At 38.0% G+C, this 19,888-nt stretch overlaps 2 long non-coding RNA genes across 2 annotated transcripts; both read right to left on the minus strand.

Annotated features, from left to right (window-relative positions):
* Nucleotides 1–11,687: 11,687 nt before the first annotated feature.
* On the minus strand, nucleotides 11,688–18,069 carry LOC131336147 (uncharacterized). Its single transcript, XR_009202751.1, has 3 exons — nucleotides 17,704–18,069; nucleotides 17,524–17,592; nucleotides 11,688–15,573 (listed from the first exon to the last, which is right to left on the minus strand). It is a non-coding gene; the product is annotated as an uncharacterized LOC131336147 (long non-coding RNA).
* A 773-nt stretch (nucleotides 18,070–18,842) lies between these two features.
* Nucleotides 18,843–19,475, minus strand: LOC131336149 (uncharacterized). Its single transcript, XR_009202752.1, has 2 exons — nucleotides 19,224–19,475; nucleotides 18,843–19,133 (listed from the first exon to the last, which is right to left on the minus strand). It is a non-coding gene; the product is annotated as an uncharacterized LOC131336149 (long non-coding RNA).
* Between the last annotated feature and the right edge of the window lie 413 nt (nucleotides 19,476–19,888).

Below are 19,888 nucleotides of genomic sequence, written 5' to 3' on the forward strand. Positions count from 1 at the left end.
ATAATTCCACAAATCGTACTGCATTAAACTTTCAAATCACCACCGCTGCAGTTTATCATTTTAGTGTCATGTCACCCAACAAATTATTAAAATCCCCTTCTATATACTCAAACCAGCCCGAAAACTCACATTCTGATATAGCCATAGCCCATTACATGGCCTTTCAAATCAAGCGGACGTAACCTTGCCCAAACCTATCCATTTATTGCCAAGTTCTCAAAACCAAACTCCTATAACGATTAGAAAAACCCACAATTTCAATAACCAACTATTGCCACATTAAAACATTAAGTCTTTTATTGAAATTGGTTATTGAACTACATTCAGTCACTAAGATATGCATAAACTATTTGTGATTATCCCAATAATATAGAAAACCACTTATTACATTCTCCTCCAATAACCTATCCAAAACCTACAGGAAAAAATAATGTCACTACAATTGTATCGCCCGATAACTATTACCTACATAATACTATTTTTTATACCGATACACGCTTAAACACCCGCATGAACCCAAAGGCAATGCAACTCAATCACGGAAAAGGAGACCAGCCTATACACAAAAAAACGACATACAAAAACCAATCTAGAATATGGACTAAATTACCAAATCTTATTACCAACACCTAAGTCTTAACACCAGACCGCACACCTCAAACTTTACCCCCCAATACTAAATCACAGACCACATCCAACTTCCTGTCATTGCCTAACTTTTATTAGCCCAATAGCACCCAAACTCCTAGTGTCAATATAAAAAGAGTTCTAAAAGGGAAAGCTATTGTTTTCACTCCACCAAACAACAAAATTATTCTCTCCACTATACACACCAGCACCACATCAAACACACGCAGCACCACATCACCACGCACAGTCACAAGCACCACCTTCGTGCTCTCTCTCTCTCTCTCTCTCTCTCTCTCTCTCTCTCTCAAAATCACACACAAATATAATAACATACACCAATGTCCAACGCCGAGGTTTGTCCATTGTAAAAAGATATAATGAACATCACCACCTAAAATCCTTAAATTCCACCCCGCATCTTGAGGACCGACTCCATGCGCACTAACCAAAAATGTAACATCATTGAATCTTGCATTAAAATCTTCCTTGTCATTACAAAAACACATCTCTAATTTCTCCCCAAAATTAGAGTCTAAACTAATAAATCATAAATAAATATCAATCTAGAGTCTAGACTAAATTACCAAATCCTATTACTAACACCCAAGTCTAAAACCAGAACGCACATCTCAAACTTTACCTCCCAATCCTAAATCATATAACACGTCCAAAATATAACCGTCATTGCCTAACTTTTATTAACCCAATAGCACCCAAACACCTAGCCTCCATATAAAAAGGTATAAACAGAGTTCTGAAAGGACAAGTTATTGATTTAAGTCCGACAAACCCACAACTTATTAACTCCACTATGCACACCACCACACGCAGGCACCACCGCATCCACGCGCACAGTCACAAGGACCACCTTCGTCCCCTTTCTCTCTCTCTCTCTCTCACACACACACACAATCACAAACAAATATAATAACATACACCAATGTCCAACACCGGGGTTTGTCCATTCCGAAAAGATATAAAAATCACCACCAAAAATCCTTAAATTTCACCCCGCATCTTAGGGACTGCCTCCATGCGCACCAACCCAAAATGTAACAGCTTCGAATCTTGCATTTTAATGTTCATTGTCATTTCAAAAACACATCTCTAATTTATCCCCAAAAGTAGGAGTTTAGACAATTAGCCGCAAATGCATTGAGAACTCCAAAACTACTAATCATGAAGTCGGTAATACTCCATATTTTTTTGCATGGCACGATAACAACTCCAATCTCATAAGTTTACCCACACATATTTTATTTTTCCTAAACTTCCCATAATTCCACAAATCGTACTGCATTAAACTTTCAAAATCACCACCCGTGCAGTCTATCACTTTGGTGTCATGTCATCCATCAAATTATTATAATCCCCTCCAAAATACTCAAACCAGCCCGAACACTCACATTCTGATATAACGATAGCCCACTACATGGCCTTACAAATCAAGCAGACATAACCTTACCAAAACCTATCCATTTATTGTCAAGTTCTAAAAACCAAACTCCTACTACAACGATTTGAAAAACCAACAAATTCATTAACCAACTATTGCCACTTTAAAACATTTAGTCTTTTATTTTTTTTATCGGATTGGAACGACGTAACATCGGAATTATGAACATTCTTACCACTATTCATTACCTAATAAATATCAACAATTCCGAGAGTATTTTAAAAGACAATCATAATTATTGACCCCTCCTAACAAAACATAACCACGTCTCAACTAAGATACCAAGTATACAAATGATGGACCAGTCAAAGACCAACAATTCAAGAGTACACAGGATGTAGCGAGCACTATAAATAAAAAAGTTATAGCAACACCTCAAACAATTAAACTAGCTCATCCTACATACGAAATTGAAGCAATCCTCTCAATTACGCTCTTAAATCAATTTGCAGGCGTACTATCACAAATACAATTTCTTCATATTCAATACCACCATAATAGTTACATTCAGTCACTAAGGTATGCACAAAGTATGTGTGATGATCCCAATAATATATTAAACCACTTACTACATTCTCCTCGAATAACCTATCCAAAACCAACATGAAAAAATAATGAGACTGCAATTGTATCGCCCGATGATTATTACCTACATAATACTATTTTTTATACCGATACACGCTTAAACACCCGCTTGAGCCCGTAGGCAATGCAACTCAATCACGGAAAGAGAGAACAACCTATTCATAAATAAATCTCATACAAATACAAATCTAGCGTATAGACTAAATTACCAAATCTTATTACCAACACGTAAGTCTTAACACCAGACAACACACCTCAAGCTTTACCCCCCGATACTAAATCACAGACCACATCAAAATTCTACCTTTCATTGCCTAACTTTTATTAGCCCAATAGCACCCAAACTCCTAGCCTCCATACAAAAAGATATAAATAGAGTTCTAAGAGGGAAAGCTATTGTTTTCACTCCAACAAACCACAAAATTATCCTCTCCACTATGCACACCAGCATCGCATCACCACACGCACGCAGCACCACATCACCACGCACATTCACAACCACCACCTTCGTGTGCGCTCTCTCTCTCTCTCTCTCTCTCTCTCTCTCTCTCTCTCTCTCTCTCTTTCTCTCCAGAATTAGCCCAACCCAAGGCAATGCAACTCGATCATGGAAAAAAAGACGAGCATGTAAACAAATAAATCATATATAAATATCAATTTAAAGTCTAGACAAAATTACCAAATCCTATTACTAACACCCAAGTCTAAAACCAAACCGCACATCTAAAACTTTACCTTCCAATACTAAATCACAGAACACGTCCAAAATCTACCGGTCATTGCCTATATTTTATTAACCCAATAGCACCCAAGCTTCTACCCGCCATAAAAAAAGATATATACAGTTCTAAGAGGGCAAGTTATTGATTTAACTCCGACAAACTCACAACTTATTAACTCCACTATGCAAACCAGCACCGCATCACCACCACACGCACGCAGCACATAATCACCACGCACAGTCACAAGCAACACCTTTGTGCTCTCTCTCTCTCTCTCTCAAAAATAGAACAACATACACCAATATCCAACAATGGGTTTTTCCATTCCAAAAAGATATAATAAACATCATCACCTAAAATCCTTAAATTTCATGCCGCATCCTGAGGAACAACACCATGCGCACTAACCCAAAATGTAACAGCACTGAATCTTGCATTAAAATATTCCATTGAATCTTGCATTAAAATATTTCTTGTCATTTCAAAAACACATCTCTAATTTATCCCCAAAAGTGGGAGTTTAAACAATTAGCCACAAATGCATTAAGAACTCCAAAACTACTAATCATCAAGTCAGTAATACTCCATATTTACTTCCATGGCACGATAACAACTCCAATCTCACCACACATATTTTCTTTTTCCAGAACTTCCCACAATTCCAAAAATCGTACGCATTAAACTTTCAAATCAGCACCGGTGCAGTCTATCACTTTAGTGTCATGTCACCCAACAAATTATTATAATCCCCTTTTAATATACTCAAACTAGCCCGAACACTCACATTCTGATATAGCCATAGCCCATTACATGGCCTTTCAAATCAAGCGGATGTAACCTTGCCAAAACCGATCCATTTTTGTCAAGTTCTCAAAGCCAAACTCTTACTATAACGATTAGAAAAACCCACAATTTCAATAACCAACTATTGCCACTTTAAAACATTTAGTCTTTTATTTTTTTATCGGATTGGAACGACATAAAATCGGAATTATATGCATTCTTACTACTATTCATTACATAATAAATATCAACAATTCCGAGAGTATTTTGAAAGACAATCATAATTATTGACCACTCCTAACAAAACATAACCACGTCTCAACTAAGATACCAAGTATACAACTGATGGACCAATCAAAGAGCAACAATTCAAGAGTATACAGGATGTAGCGAGCATTATAAATAAAAAAGTTATAACACAACCTCAAACAATTAAAATAGCTCATCCTGCATACGAAATCGAAGCAATCCTCTCAGTTACGTTCTTAAATCAATTTCCAAGCATACTATCTCAAATCCAATTTCTTCAGATTCAATATCACCGTAATTAAACTACATTTAGTCACTAAGGTATGCAAAAACTATACTATGTGTGATTATTGCAATAATATAGAAAACCACTTGCTACATTCTACTCCAATAAACTATCCAAAACCTATGGAAAAAAAAAAAGAAGTCATTGCAATTGTGTCGCCCGATGACTATTACATACTTAATACATTTTTTATACCGATACACGCTTAAACAGCTACATGGGCCACACGGCAACGCAACTCAATCACGAAAGGAGAGACCAGCCTATACCCAAATGAATCACATACAAATAGCAATCTAGAGTATAGACTAATTACCAAATCTTATTACCAACACCTAAGTCTTAACACCAAACCACACACCTCAAGCTTTACCCCCCCCCCCCCCAACCAGACCACATTTAAAATCTACCCGTCATTGCCTAACTTTTATTAGCCCAATAGCACCCAAACTCCTAGCCTCCATATAAAAAGATATAAACAAAGTTCTAAGCTGGAAAGCTATTGTATTCATTCCAACAAACCACAAAATTATCCTCTCCACTATGCATACCAGCACCCCATCACCACACGCACGCAGGAACACAACAACACGCACATTCACAACCACCACCTTCGTGTGCGCGCTCTCTCTCTCTCTCTCTCTCTCTCTCTCTCTCTCTAAAATAGAATTATCCCAACCCAAGGCAATGCAACTCAATCACGGAAAAAAAGACTAGCATGTACACAAATAAATCAAATATAAATAACAATCTAGAGTCTAGACTAAATTACCTAATCCTATTACTAACACTGTAGGCCTGGGTAACAGGTCGGGTCGGGTCGTGTTAGTCGGGGTCGTGTCACAAATCACCCAACCCGAACCCAACCCATTTAGAATTCGTGTTTCTCGAGTCGTGTTATTTTCGTGTTTCGTGTCAGAAATGCTCAACCCTAACCCGTTAACTTCGTGTCCGGTTCGTGTCGTGTTATCGTGTCTGTTGCCCAACTCTATATAGAATTACAGATATACCATATATTATGTATATACGTTCGTGTTAATGGGTGACACAGATTAGTAACCGTGTTAGTCGTGTCTCGCGTGTTCAACCCGAACCCAACCCATTTAGAATTCGTGTTCTCGAGTCGTGTCATTTTCGTGTTTCGTGTCAGAAATGTTCAACCCTAACCCGCTAACTTCGTGTCCGGTTCGTGTCGTGTTATCGTGTCTCGTGTAACACCCAAGTCTAAAACCAGACCGCACATCTCAAACTTTACCTCCCAATACCAAATCACAGAACACGTCCAAAATCTACCTATCATTGGCTAACTTTTATTAACCCAAAAGCACCCAAACTCCTGGCCTCCATATAAAAAGATATATTATAAACAGAGTTCTAAGAGGGCAAGTTATTCATTTAACTCCGACAAACCCACAACTTACTAACTCCACTATGCACACCAGCACCGCATCACCACCACACGCATGCAACACCACATCACCACACACAGTCACAAGTAACACCTTCGTGCGCTCTCTCTCTCTCTCTCTCTCTCTCTCTCTCTCTCACACACACACACACAATCACACACAAATATAATAACATACACCAATGTCCAATGCCGGGGTTTGTCCATTCCGAAAAGATATAATAAACATCACCACCTAAAATCATTAAATTTCACCCCGCATCTTGAGGACCGACTCTATGCGCACTAACCCAAAATGTAACCACATTGAATATTGCATTAAAATATTCCTCGTCATTTTCAAAAACACATCTCTAATTTATCCCCAAAAGTAGGAGTTTAAATAATTAGCCACAAATGCATTGAGAACTCCAAAACTACTAATCATCAAGTCGGTAATACTCCATATTTACTTGCATGGCACGATAACAACTCCAATCTCATAAGTTTACCCACGCATACGTTCTTTTTCCTAAACTTCCCATAAATCCAAAAATCATATTGCATTAAACTTTCAAATTACCACTGGTGCAGTCTATCACTTTAGTGTCTTATCACCCAACAAATTATTATAATCCCCTTCTATATACTCAAACCAGCCCAAACACTCAAATTCTAATATAGCCATAGCCCATTACATGGCCTTTCAAATCAAGCGGACGTAACCTTGCCAAAACCAATCTATTTATTGTCAAGTTCTCAAAACCAAACTCCTACTACAACGATTAGAAAAACCCACAATTTCAATAACCAACTATTGCCACTTTAAAAAATTAAGTCTTTTATTTTTTTATCGGATTGGAAAGACGTAAAATCGAAATTATGAGCATTCTTACTGCTACTTATTACCTAATAAATATCAACAATCCTGAGAGTATTTTAAAAGACAATCATAATTATTGACCCCTCCTAACAAAACATAACCATGTCTCAACTAGGATACCAAGTATACATATGATGGACCAATCAAAGAGCAACAATTCAAGAGTATACAAGATATAGCGAGCATTACAAATAAAAAAGTTATAACACAACCTCAAACAATTAAACTAGCCCATCCAACATACGAAATCGAAGATATCCTCTCACTTACGTTCTTAAATCAATTTCCAAGCATACTATCTCAAATCCAATTTCTTCAAACTCAATACCACCATAATAGAACTATATTCAATCACTAAAGCATGCATAAACCATACTATATGTGATTATCCCAACAATATAGAAAACCATTTGCTACATTCTCCTCCAATAAACTATCCAAAACCTAAGGGAAAAAATGATGTCACTGCAATTGTGTCACCCATCTCAAACTTTACCTCGCAATGCCAAATCACAGAACACGTCCAAAATCTACGTGTCATTGTCAAACTTTTATTAGCCCAATAGCACCCAAGCTCCTAGCCTCCATATAAAAAGATATAAACAGAGTTCTAAGAAGGAAAGCTATTGTTTTCACTCCAACAAACCACAATATTATCCTCACCACTATGCATACCAGCACCGCACCACTGGACACACGCAACACCACATCACCAAGCACATTCACAACCACCACTTCCATAAGCGCTCTCGCTCTCTCTCTCTCTCTCTCTCTCTCTCTCTCTCTCTCTGAAATAGAATTAGCCCAACCCAAGGCAATGCAACTCAATCACGGACAAAAAGACTAGCATGTACACAAATAAATCATATATAAATATCAATCTAAAGTCTAGACTAAATTACTAAATCCTATTACAAACGTCCAACTCTAAAACTAGACCACACATCTCAAACATTACCTTCCAATACCAAATCACAGAAGACGTCCAAAATCTACTTGTCATTGCCAAACCAAATAGCACCCAAACTCCTAGCCTCCGTATAAAAAGATATAAACAGAGGTCTATGAGGGCAAGTTATTGATTTAACTCCAACAAACCCACAACTTATTAACTCCACTATGCATACCAGCACCGCATCACCACCACACGCACGCAGCGCCACATCAGCATGCAGTCACAAGCACCACCTTTGTGCGCTCTCTCTCTCTCTCTCTCTCTCTCTCTCTCTCTCTCTCTCTCTCTCTCTCACACACACACACACACAATCACACACAAATGTAATAACATACACAATTGTCCAACACCAAAGTTTGTCCGTTCCGAAAAGATAAATTAAACATCATACAAAATCCTTAAATTTCACCCCGCATCTTGAGGACCGACTCCATGCGCACTAACCCAAAATGTAACAGCTTTGAATCTTGCATTAAAACATTCCTTATCACTTCAAAAACACATCTCTCATTTATCCCCAAAAGTAGGAGTTTAAACAATTAGCCGCAAATACATTGAGAATTCCAAAACTACTAATCATCAAGTCAGTAATACTGCATATTTACTTGCATGGCACGATAACAACACCAATCTCATAAGCTTACCCACACATATTTTCTTTTTCCTAAATTTCCCATAATTCCACAAATCGTACTGCATTAAACTTTCAAATCACCACCGGTGCAATCTATCACTTTAGTGTCATGTCACCCAACAAATTATTATAATCCCCTCCTATATACCCAAACCAGCCCGAACACTCACATTCTGATATAGCCATCGCCCAAAACATGGCCTTTCAAATCATGCGGAAGTAACCTTGCCAAAACCAATCCATTTATTGTCAAGTTCTAAAAACCAAACTCCTACTACAACGATTAGAAAAATCCACAATTTCAATAACCAACTATTGCCACTTTAAAACATTTAGTCTTTTATTTGTTTATCGGATTGGAACGACGTAACATCGGAATTATGAACATTCTTACCACTATTCATTACCTAATAAATATCAACAATTCCGAGAGTATTTTAAAAGACAATCATAATTATTGACCCCTACTAACAAAACATAACCACGTCTAAACTAAGATACCAAGTATACAACTGATGGACCAATCAAAGAGCAACAATTCAAGAGTACACAAGATGTAGCGAGCATTATAAATAAAAAAAGTTATAGCACAACCTCAAACAATTAAAATAGCTCATCCTGCATACAAAATCGAAGCAATCCTGTCAGTTACATTCTTAAATCAATTTCCAAGCATACTATCTCAAATCCAATTTCTTCATATTCAATACCACCGTAATTGAACTACATTCAGTCACTAAGGTATACATAAGCTATGTGTGATTATCGCAATAATATAGAAAACCACTTGCTACATTCTACTCCAATAAACTATCCAAAACCTATGGAAAAAAAAAAAGAAGTCATTGCAATTGTGTCGCCCGATGACTATTACATACTTAATACATTTTTTATACCGATACAAGCTTAAACAGCTACTTGGGCCCCACGGCAAAGCAACTCAATCTCAAAAAGAGAGACCACCCTATACCCAAATGAATCACATACAAATAGCAATCAAGAGTAAAAACTAAATAACCAAATCTTATTACCAACACCTAAGTCTTAACACCAGACCACACACCTCAAGCTTTACCCCCCCCAATACTAAATCATAGAACCTCTCAATGCCTAATTTTTATTAGCCCAATTGCACCCAAACTCCAAGCATCCACAAAAAAAAGATCTAAACAGAGTTCTTAGAGGGAAAGCTATTATTTTCACTCCAACAAACCACAAAATTATCCACTCCACAATGCACACCAGTACCGCATCACCAAACGAAAGCAGAACCACATCACCACACACATTCAAACCACCACCTTTGTGTGCGCGCGCTCTCTGTCTCTCTCTCTCTTTGAAATAGAATTAGCAGACCCAAAGGCTATGCAACTCGATCACGGAAAAAAAGATTAGCATGTACACAAATAAATCATATATAAATATCAATCTAGAGTTTAGACTAAATTACCAAATCCTATTACTAACACCGAAGTCTACAACAAGACCGCACATCTCAAACTTTACCTCCCAATATTAAATCATAGAACACGTCAAAAATCTACCGGTCATTGCCTAACTTTTATTAACCCAATAGCACCCAAACTCCTAGCCTCCATATAAAAAGATATAAATAGAGTTCTAAGAGGGCAAGTTATTGATTTAACTCCGACAACTCCACAACTTATTAACTCCACAATGCACACCACCACCGCATCACCACCACACGCACGTGGCACCATATCACCACGCACAGTCACAAGAACCACCTTTGTGCTCTCTCTCTCTCTCTCTCTCTCTCTCTCTCTCTCTCACCCACACACACAATCACACATAAATATCAATCTAGAATCTAGACTAAATTACCAAATCCTATTACTAACACCCAAGTAGAAAACAAGACCGCTCATCTAAAACTTTACCTCCCAATACTAAATCATCACAGAACACGTCCAAAATCTACCTGTCATTGCCTAACTTTTATTAACCCAATAGCACCCAAGCTCCTAGCCTCTATATAAAAAGATATAAGCAGTTCTAATAGGGCAAGTTATTGATTTAAGTCCGACAAACCCACAACTTATTAACTCCACTATGCAATCCAGCACCGCATCAGCACTACACGCACACAGCACCACGCAAAGCCACAAGAACCACCTTCGTGCGCTCTCTCTCTCTCTCTCTCTCTCTCTCTCTCTCTCTCTCTCTCTCACACACACACACACACACACAATCACACACAAATATAATAACATACACCAATGTCCAACACTGGGGTTTGTCCATTCCGAAATGATATAATAAATATCACCACCTAATATCCTTAAATTTCACCCTGCACGTTGAGGACCGACTCATGTGCACTAACCCAAAATGTAACAGCATTGAATCTTGCATTACAATATTCCATTTAATCTAGCAGAAAAATATTCCTTGTCATTTCAAAAACACATCTCTAATTTATCCCTAAAAGTAGGAGTTTAAACAATTAGCCGCAAATGCATTGAGAACTCCAAAACTACAAATCATCAAGTCGGTAATACTCCATATTTAATTGCATGCCACGATAGAAACTCCAATCTCATAACTTTACCCACACATATTTTCTTTTTCCTAAGCTTTCCATAATTCCACAAATCGTATTGCATTAAACTTTAAAATCACCACCGGTGCAGTTTATCACTTTAGTGTCATGTCACCCAACAAATTATTATAATCCCCTTCTATATACTCAAACCAGCCCGAACACTCACATTCTGATATAGCCATAGCCCATTACATGGCCTTTCAAATCAAGCGGACGTAACCTTGCCAAAATCTATCCATATATTGTCAAGTTCCAAAAACCAATAAATATCAACACTTCCGAGAGTATTTTAAAAGACAATCATAATTATTGACCCCTCCTAACAAAACATAACCACATCTCAACTAAGATACCAAGTATACAAAATATCGACAAATCAAAGAGCAACAATTCAACAGTATAGGGGATGTAGCGAGCATTATAAATAAAAATGTTATAGCACAACCTCAAACAATTAAACTAGCCCATCCTTCGTACGAAATCGAAACAATCCTCTCAGTTACATTCTTAAATCAATTTCAAAGTGTACTATCTCAAATATAATTTCTTCATATTCAATACCACCGTAATTGAACTACATTCAGTCACTAAGGTATGCATAAACTATGTGTGATTATCCCAATAATAAAGTAACCACTTGCTACATTCTCCTCCAATAACCAATCCAAAACCTACGGCAAAAAATGTTGTCACTGCAATTGTGTCGCCCGATGACTAATACCTACGTAATACTTTTTTTTATACTGATACACACTTAAACAGCCGCTTGGTCCCGATGGCAATGCAACTCAATCACGAAAGAGAGACCAGCTTATACACAAATAAATCACATACAAATACCAATCTAGAGTCTAGACTAAATTGCCAAATCCTATTACAAACACCTAAGTCTTAACACTAGACCGCACACCTAAAGCTTTACCAACAAATACTAAATCACAAGCCACATCCAAAATCTACCTGTCATTGCCTTACTTTTATTAGCCCAATAGCACCCAAACTCCTAGCCTCCATATAAAAAGATATAAACAGAGTTTTAAGAGGGAAAGTTATTGTTTTAACTCCGACAAACCCCCAACTTATCCATTCCACTATGCACACTAGCACCGCACACGCAGCACCACATCACCACGCACAGTCACAAGCACCACTCTCTCTGTCTCTCTCTCTCTCTCTCTCTCTCTCTCTCTCTCTCTCTCTCTGTGACACAAAACCACACACAAATATAATAACATACATGAATGTCCAACACCGGGGTTTGTCCATTACGAAAATACATAATAAACATCACCACCTAAAATCCTTGAATTTCACCCCTCATCTTATGGACAGACTCCATGCGCACTAACCCAAAATCTAACAGCATTGAATCTTGCATTAAAATATTCCCTTGTCATTCAAAATCCCATCTCTAATTTATCCCCAAAAGTAGGAGTTTAAACAATTAGCCGCAAATGCATTGAGAACTCCAAAACTACTAATCATCAAGTCGGTAATACTCCATATTTACTGGCATGGCACGATAACAACTCCAATCTCATAAGTTTACCCACACATATTTTCGTTTTCCTAAGCTTTCCATAATTCCACAAATCGTACTGCATTAAACTTTCAAATCACCACCGGTGCAGTCTATCACTTTAGTGTCATGTCACCCAACAAATTATTATAATCCCCTTCTATATACTCAAACCAGCCCGAACATTCACATTCTGTTATAGCCATAGCCCATTACATGGCCTTTCAAATCAAGCTGACACAACCTTGCCAAAACCTATCCATTAATTGTCAAGTTCCAAAAACCAAACTCCTACAACCACGATTAGAAAAACCCACAATTTCAATAACCAACTATTGTCACTTTAAAACATTTAGTCTTCTATTTTTTTATCGGATTGGATCAGCGTAACATCAAAAAGGATTCATGTAGCCGACCCCAAGTGACTGGGACATAAGGCTCGGTTTGGTTTGGTTTGGTTTCATTGGAACGACGTAACATCCGAATTATGAACATTCTTACCACTATTCATTACCTAATAAATATCAACAATTCCAAGAGTATTTTATTAGACAATCATAATTATTGACCCCTCCTAACAAAACATAATCACGTCTCAACTAAGATACCAAGTATACAAATGATGGACCAATCAAAGAGTAACAATTCAAAAGTATACGGGATGTAGCGAGCATTATAAATAACAAAACTATAGCACAACCTCACACAATTAAACTAGCCAATCCTACATACGAAATCGAAGCAATCCTCTAAGTTACATTCTTAAATCAATTTCCAAGCGTACTATCGCAAATACAATTTCTTCAGATTCAATACCACCATAATTGAACTACATTCAGTCACTAACGTATGTATAAACTATGTGTGATTATCTCAATAATATAGAAAACCACTTGCAACATTCTCCACCAAACCTACAGGAAAAAATGATGTCACTGCAATTATGTAGCCCAATGACTATTATCTCCTTAATACTATTTTTAATACTGATACACGCTTAACCACTCAATCACGAAATGAGAAACTAGCCTATACACAAATAAATATCACATAAATACCAATTTAGAGTCTACACTAAATTACTAAATCCTATTACCAACACCTGAATCTTAACACCTGACCGCACACGTCAAGCTTTACCTCCCAATATTAAATCACAGTTCACATCCAAAATCTACCTGTCATTGCCTAACTTCTATTAGCCCAATAGCACCCAAACTCCTAGCCTCCATATAAAAGATATAAACAAAGTTCTAGGAGGGAAAGTTATTGTTTTAACTCCGACAAACCCACAACTTATCCATTCCATTATGCACACCAGCACTGCATCACCACACGCACGCAGCACCACATCACCACGCACAGTCACAAGCACCACCTTCGTGTACTCTCTCTCTCTCATAGACACAAATATAATGACAAACACCAATGTCCAACTCAAGAGTTTGTCCATTCCGCAAATGGGTATAGCTTGGATGAAAAGAATTATTACCTCAAAAAAAACCAAAATGATCACCTCCCAAGAGACTTCAACCGCCGCTATTGTTCTCTCCCTCTCCCAAAACGTTATATTACAATAAAACCCTAGTTCAATGTACTTGCACTCCAAAACTGTGTTGGTTTTTCCCTAAATCTATTGTTGAGTTTAGTGGAAATCTATCAAGAAATGAGCAAGCAAGTGGACTGCATATGCAGCCAATGTTCTCGGCAAAAACAAGAGGCAACTAAATGGGAAAAATCGAGGCTCTAACCTGCAGCTTCTCTCATTCAATTCACTTTAAATACTTAGGGTACCTTACGCATTAGACTTTGGCCTAACCAACTATATAAGCCCAATAAGAAAACAACATAAGCTAGCCCAAACCCAAAAAAAAATTCATACATTAATTTCAAGAAACTGCAACTAAACTACCACTACCCCATGCTAAAATTGTATTAGTCGATTACCTACGCTCATTTTTCCTATTTTTTTTTTATTAATTTTGGGTATTCGTGGGGTTTTTTTTTTTTTTTTTTGCGCTTTATTTTTCCTTGTTCTATAATTTATTTATGGGTTTTAGGATGTTGGTTTATGGGACCCATGTATATGTCTTTGTTGTCTGTTTTTTATTATCTAGTTTTCTGTGATTTAGGATGTGGGTATTTGCTCATATTTCCTTTTTGGTTCGGTGTTTGCTCATCCTTACGGAAAGATGAAATGGATATAGGGCCTCGCTGTTGGCGCTGCTCCCCAAGGCTTATTTGGCAACCCATGGCTTCATTGTTCTTTTCTTTTCTTTTTTTGAGTTTTTTTTTTATGTTTTTATCCCTTAAAGTATCATCCATTTTTCTACTTTGTCCTTAAACTTCCAAAATCACCTATTTCGTCCTTAAACTATCCTAATCTCACCTATCGAGTCCAAAAGAATGGGATGGTCTCATTAAAGAACTAATTGAACTCATTAAACCCCCACGAATACCCCAAACCCTCTATCGTTTATAATACGAGAAAACAAAATTAATAAACCCACATCCTAAAGCCGTGAAGATGATAGGGAATCAAAGTCAAATTTTGTACCTCTTAGGAACGAGCTTACACTATCGATCGGTTTCAGAGAAAACATTGATTCCCCAACCGATTGGCCACGAACCCTCATTGTCCTCTCGACACAGAAGTAGACTCACAATTTTGTTGAACTTCTCGATCGTAGCCAAGGGAATGGTGCCAAGAGGAATAATGTTCCGGGATCCCTCACTCTTTAAAAAGGAAGCAAAAACGTTAGGAAGATATTGAAGATATCAACCATATTGGATCCAAAAAAGGAGATTAAGCGAGAGTTTAAAAAGAATAAGATCCTTACCAGAAAAAGGAGATAGCAATAATTGGTTACAAATAAGGTACCTGCCTCATCTTTATTTACTAGAACAACACCACATCCCTGAAACCAAACTTGTGAAACTCAACAAGCCTTATCTCGTAGCATAACCAAGTAAATAAATCGGATGAACAGCTAATAGTTAGAATGTTTCTTAACCTAGTAAGCCATATACTAAGGTGGACAGTAACAAAGCATATACCCAGGAAAGGAGGAAAGTCCTCAACAGCATGACAGGATCAACACTCATAAATAAGGTCAAATAAATGTTTCCAACGTTATGCAAGTCAGTTTAATATTTGTTTACACGAAAAGGCGATGTAAGCCAAACAAAGACAAGTCCCAGGTATAAGTACGAGTGTAATATACAAAGGCTTCACAATATATGAGTGCACAGACGTGTAACCTCTCTCAGTAAAGCTAATTGCATTATCTTGTCATGTCATATCTACAATAATACCAGTCTTGTTCGCAAGTACTCAGTAGACATTTGGTCGAATAAATTAAAAATGCAGTGCCACAGTGCTCATTTCAAAAGGCTAAAGTTTGAACTTTCTTAAAATAATAAATATTAAATTGCTATCCAAAATGTGGTTGAAGGGAACTGGTAGCCCCATGTATCTTGGGTATCTTTGATTTCTCCATGGCTTTTCTAGCTTCACCTTGATCGTATGAACAAAACCCAAGCTCGATTTCATTCCTAACAATTCCAGTTAAGATTCCTTGAGTATACTATTCAAATCAGATAAACTAATCATTTTACAGCACTGTTTCTGATCGCGCCCCCCCCCCCCCCCCCCCCCCTTTTGAACCATGTAGGTAGATCATATTGGTCAAATCAAATGATAAAAAAACTCATAAATCTACACATTAGAGAAGAACGTGCAGGGGTAAAGTATACAATCAAACTGGTCTAAACTCTGTCAAGGAAACCGTATGTAAGGGAAGATTGTATCCGAAAGTGATAATATCACACAAAAGAAGAGTTTCATCCAAAGCAAGAGAAAGAGCAGTTATGATTTACCATACAAGAAATATTCAGACACTACAAATTCAATGCATATCAAATTCACATGCACCTGAAAACAATATGCCCATTTTCATCTCATGATGCGTATCGTAAGTTAACAAATCTTGGTAATTCATGTCTGCAATTACTCTTTTGTTGACCTAATTATTCTTTGTATATGGCATTATCATGCTTTACATATCTGCAAGAAATGGTAATTCTAAGTCTAGCCAAAACCAAATACCCTGTTATTGAACTGAACTATTCTAGAAAGACTGAGGGATCTTTAGAAACTTTAATACACGGAAAGATACCATTCAAGGATATGCAATAATTTTACCACATATTCCAAGAAGGATTCAAAAGTTTGCATCTAAAACATTGAAACAAATAGCATTAATGGAGACACTCCTCAAGATGGGATTGAGCCATAGCCGACCCCGCCCCACCGAGGTTATACTCCAAATAAGTAGGCGGCCAGAGATTAATAGCAATGAGTCTCCTCAAAAATTACCCAAGAGACTCGAACTATTTCCTCCTAATCACCACACTACGTTGGAGAAAGCTGCTTACCACCAAAATTAGTAGGTGTTTCCACTAAACTATACAAACCAAATGGCCTAAATCTATTCAAGAAATTTAGAAAGTCAAAGAACTTGTAAAATTCACCGAACAACTCCTCTGATTCCGAAGGGGGGAAAAGCCTGTGATCTTTTTTTTTTTCCCCTCGTGATCTTCGCAATCATTCTTAAACTTCCCTAAAGTTTAAACCAGAAAGTGGGGAGAAATTACAGAGGTCTAGTCGAATTACCGCACGTCAACAATTATTTTCCGCACGAAAGAAACATATTGGAACTTCAAGATTAGCTCACTACTGTTTATAATCTTCAGTATGCACTAAAATCATTCACGATTTACCTAAAAGTGAACCAGGATTCTTACCAATTACGCACAATAATCGAATAATGATAGCATTCTTGAAGAGTACGTGTATAAATACATACCTCTACTATGACCTGTTCCGCTTCAAGCAAAAACCCTAGCAACCTTTCGGGAACAGACCTCTGAGCCGGCTATGAATCACAGAGAAAAAAGGAAACGAATTCAGTTAGGGTTGAGGGTTACGATCATTGAACAAATAAACCCTAGAAAAATATATGTATATATACAGAAATATGTATAACCTCGATCTTGGTCCATTCGAGGGTCTCCCAGCTACTAGTGCCTTCGATCTTCTCGGACTCAGTGAGTCGAATGTTCTCGCGGCGTGGCCATGGGGCGACTCGAACTTGGCCAACGTTGAAAGAGAGGAAGGAGTCTTTCTTCGTTTGTGGGCATGGGGTAAAGATTAACGAGTCGTGGAGAGCTGCAATCGATTCCAACACCAATGAATGGGTATGTGTGATGATAACTGATTACGATGGCTAACGGGAGGATGAGAACCCGTGGGAACGTATGATGAAGAAGGGCGGAATGAAATCGATTCATCTCCGAGGGGAGAGAGAGAGAGAGAGAGAGAGAGAGAGAGAGGCGCAGATTCATGGCAATGGAAGCGCGTTTGTTCTGGGGGAAACAAAAAAAGAGGATTGTGGCCCGCCTAAATAAATTTAAAAATTTTTGGGGTTCTAGCAACGGTTTCTAAAGAAAAAACCGAATAGACCAGGCCCAGTACAGAAAAAAGTTATGGACCGTTCCCACTTCCCACTAAACCGTGCTATACAACGGTTCATCAAAAGCTGTCACGCCCAGTTTTGTTTTTTTCCCAATTTTCACGTGTGTCGATCATATATCTACTAAAATCTGATGAATATAATTTTTTGCATGATTAAGTTTCTTGCCGAACTCTACAACATGAACGGAGCCGATCATCCAAGTGTAATCCGAAAATGGCCGAAAATTTTAAAACGAAACAAAAGGAATACCACCACCCTTAATATCCCTAATATACAAAAAAGTTCCCCGTCGCGGTATACCTCTAGTTCTAGTAACCCTTTATAACCATCACTGGAATAGTTTGAGTTGACTTGAACAACAAAAATTCATCGATCTGTCAACATCAACAATTCTGCAGCCGCCCTTGTTTTGAATCTGACTGACATAAACCCATAGGAGATGAAATAATTCACACAAAAAGACAAAACAGTTAGGATGCGTTTGGTAACCTTTTTGATTTTTAAATTTTTATTTTTAAGAAACTAAAAATAGAAACAGATTTATGTTTTCATGAAAACAAAAACAAAAAACATTTTTGGTAATAATTTTTTGAAAACAGTAAAAACTGAAAACACAGATGTTTGGTACTTTGGTAGAAACATGTTCGGACCAAACCCAACCTTTCCCCATTTATTTTTATTTCGGCAGATGGAGGGAGTACCATAATCTCACAAATTTCTCCTTGATTCACTCCCAATGACAACACTATATTGTCCATGGGTCATTACCCCATGCAAACCCACTCTTATATCCCCTTCTCCCATTTTCTTTTCTGTTTCCCAGCATCACACGGCAGAGGAGAGAGAGAGGACGCAGCCGGCACAACCTCCGGTCCGCACCACCGCCGATCAGCGTCACCACCTCCATCCTCCTCCACCGAACACTCTCCGGCCGAAATCACCTCCCACCACCGAGCTCCACCGGCACTCCGACCCGTCCTGAAATCTCTCCGAACCCCATTTCGCCAGACGAAAGGTAGTTCAGAACTCACCTCCCTAAGTATATTGATGAGTTAATATACTTAGGGAGCACCAATTTCTCTCGGCATTCACTGGGTTAGCTGTAAGGTTTTAGGATTTGACACTTAAACTGCAGATTTGCCTTATCTATTGGTTCGCAGTAGTAATTTTGTCGCCGTCGCCGTCGGTATCCGAATCGTCATTTCCTGACGATCAAGTCGTTTGCGTTTCTTCCGATTGCTGTAACGCTGAGATGCCGGGGAGAAGAAGGCGCCGCAGCCGCCGCAGCTCCAGGAGAGAGAGAGAGAGTTATGGAGAGAGAGACAAGAGAGGGAGGGATGGAGGGAGGGAGTAGCGTACGGAAAAGAAGAAACAATCGGGACAGGAGGCTTCCCAAACACCCCCTTAGAACTTGAAATTCCAATACAGCTTTCACACGTATAAATGCATTTTGACAAATATCTAAAAGCGTTGTACCCGTTCAATGTATGAAACAAGAGAAAATTATTTGTGCGGACTTAACACTTTGAAGTGAAAATCACACAAACGTGTGGTTGAGAGATGAGTTGGGTGATTGTGTAAAAATGTCATTAGGACTTTGGATAATTTTTTCTCAATTCCCCTAAAATCTGTCTCCCCTTTCTCTCACCTTCTCTCCACGCTTTCTCTCCCATCCCCTCGCACGTCCTCTCTCTCT

This window comes from Rhododendron vialii, chromosome 8a (genome assembly GCF_030253575.1).
Source record: "Rhododendron vialii isolate Sample 1 chromosome 8a, ASM3025357v1".
In the NCBI taxonomy this organism is placed as follows: domain Eukaryota; kingdom Viridiplantae; phylum Streptophyta; class Magnoliopsida; order Ericales; family Ericaceae; genus Rhododendron; species Rhododendron vialii.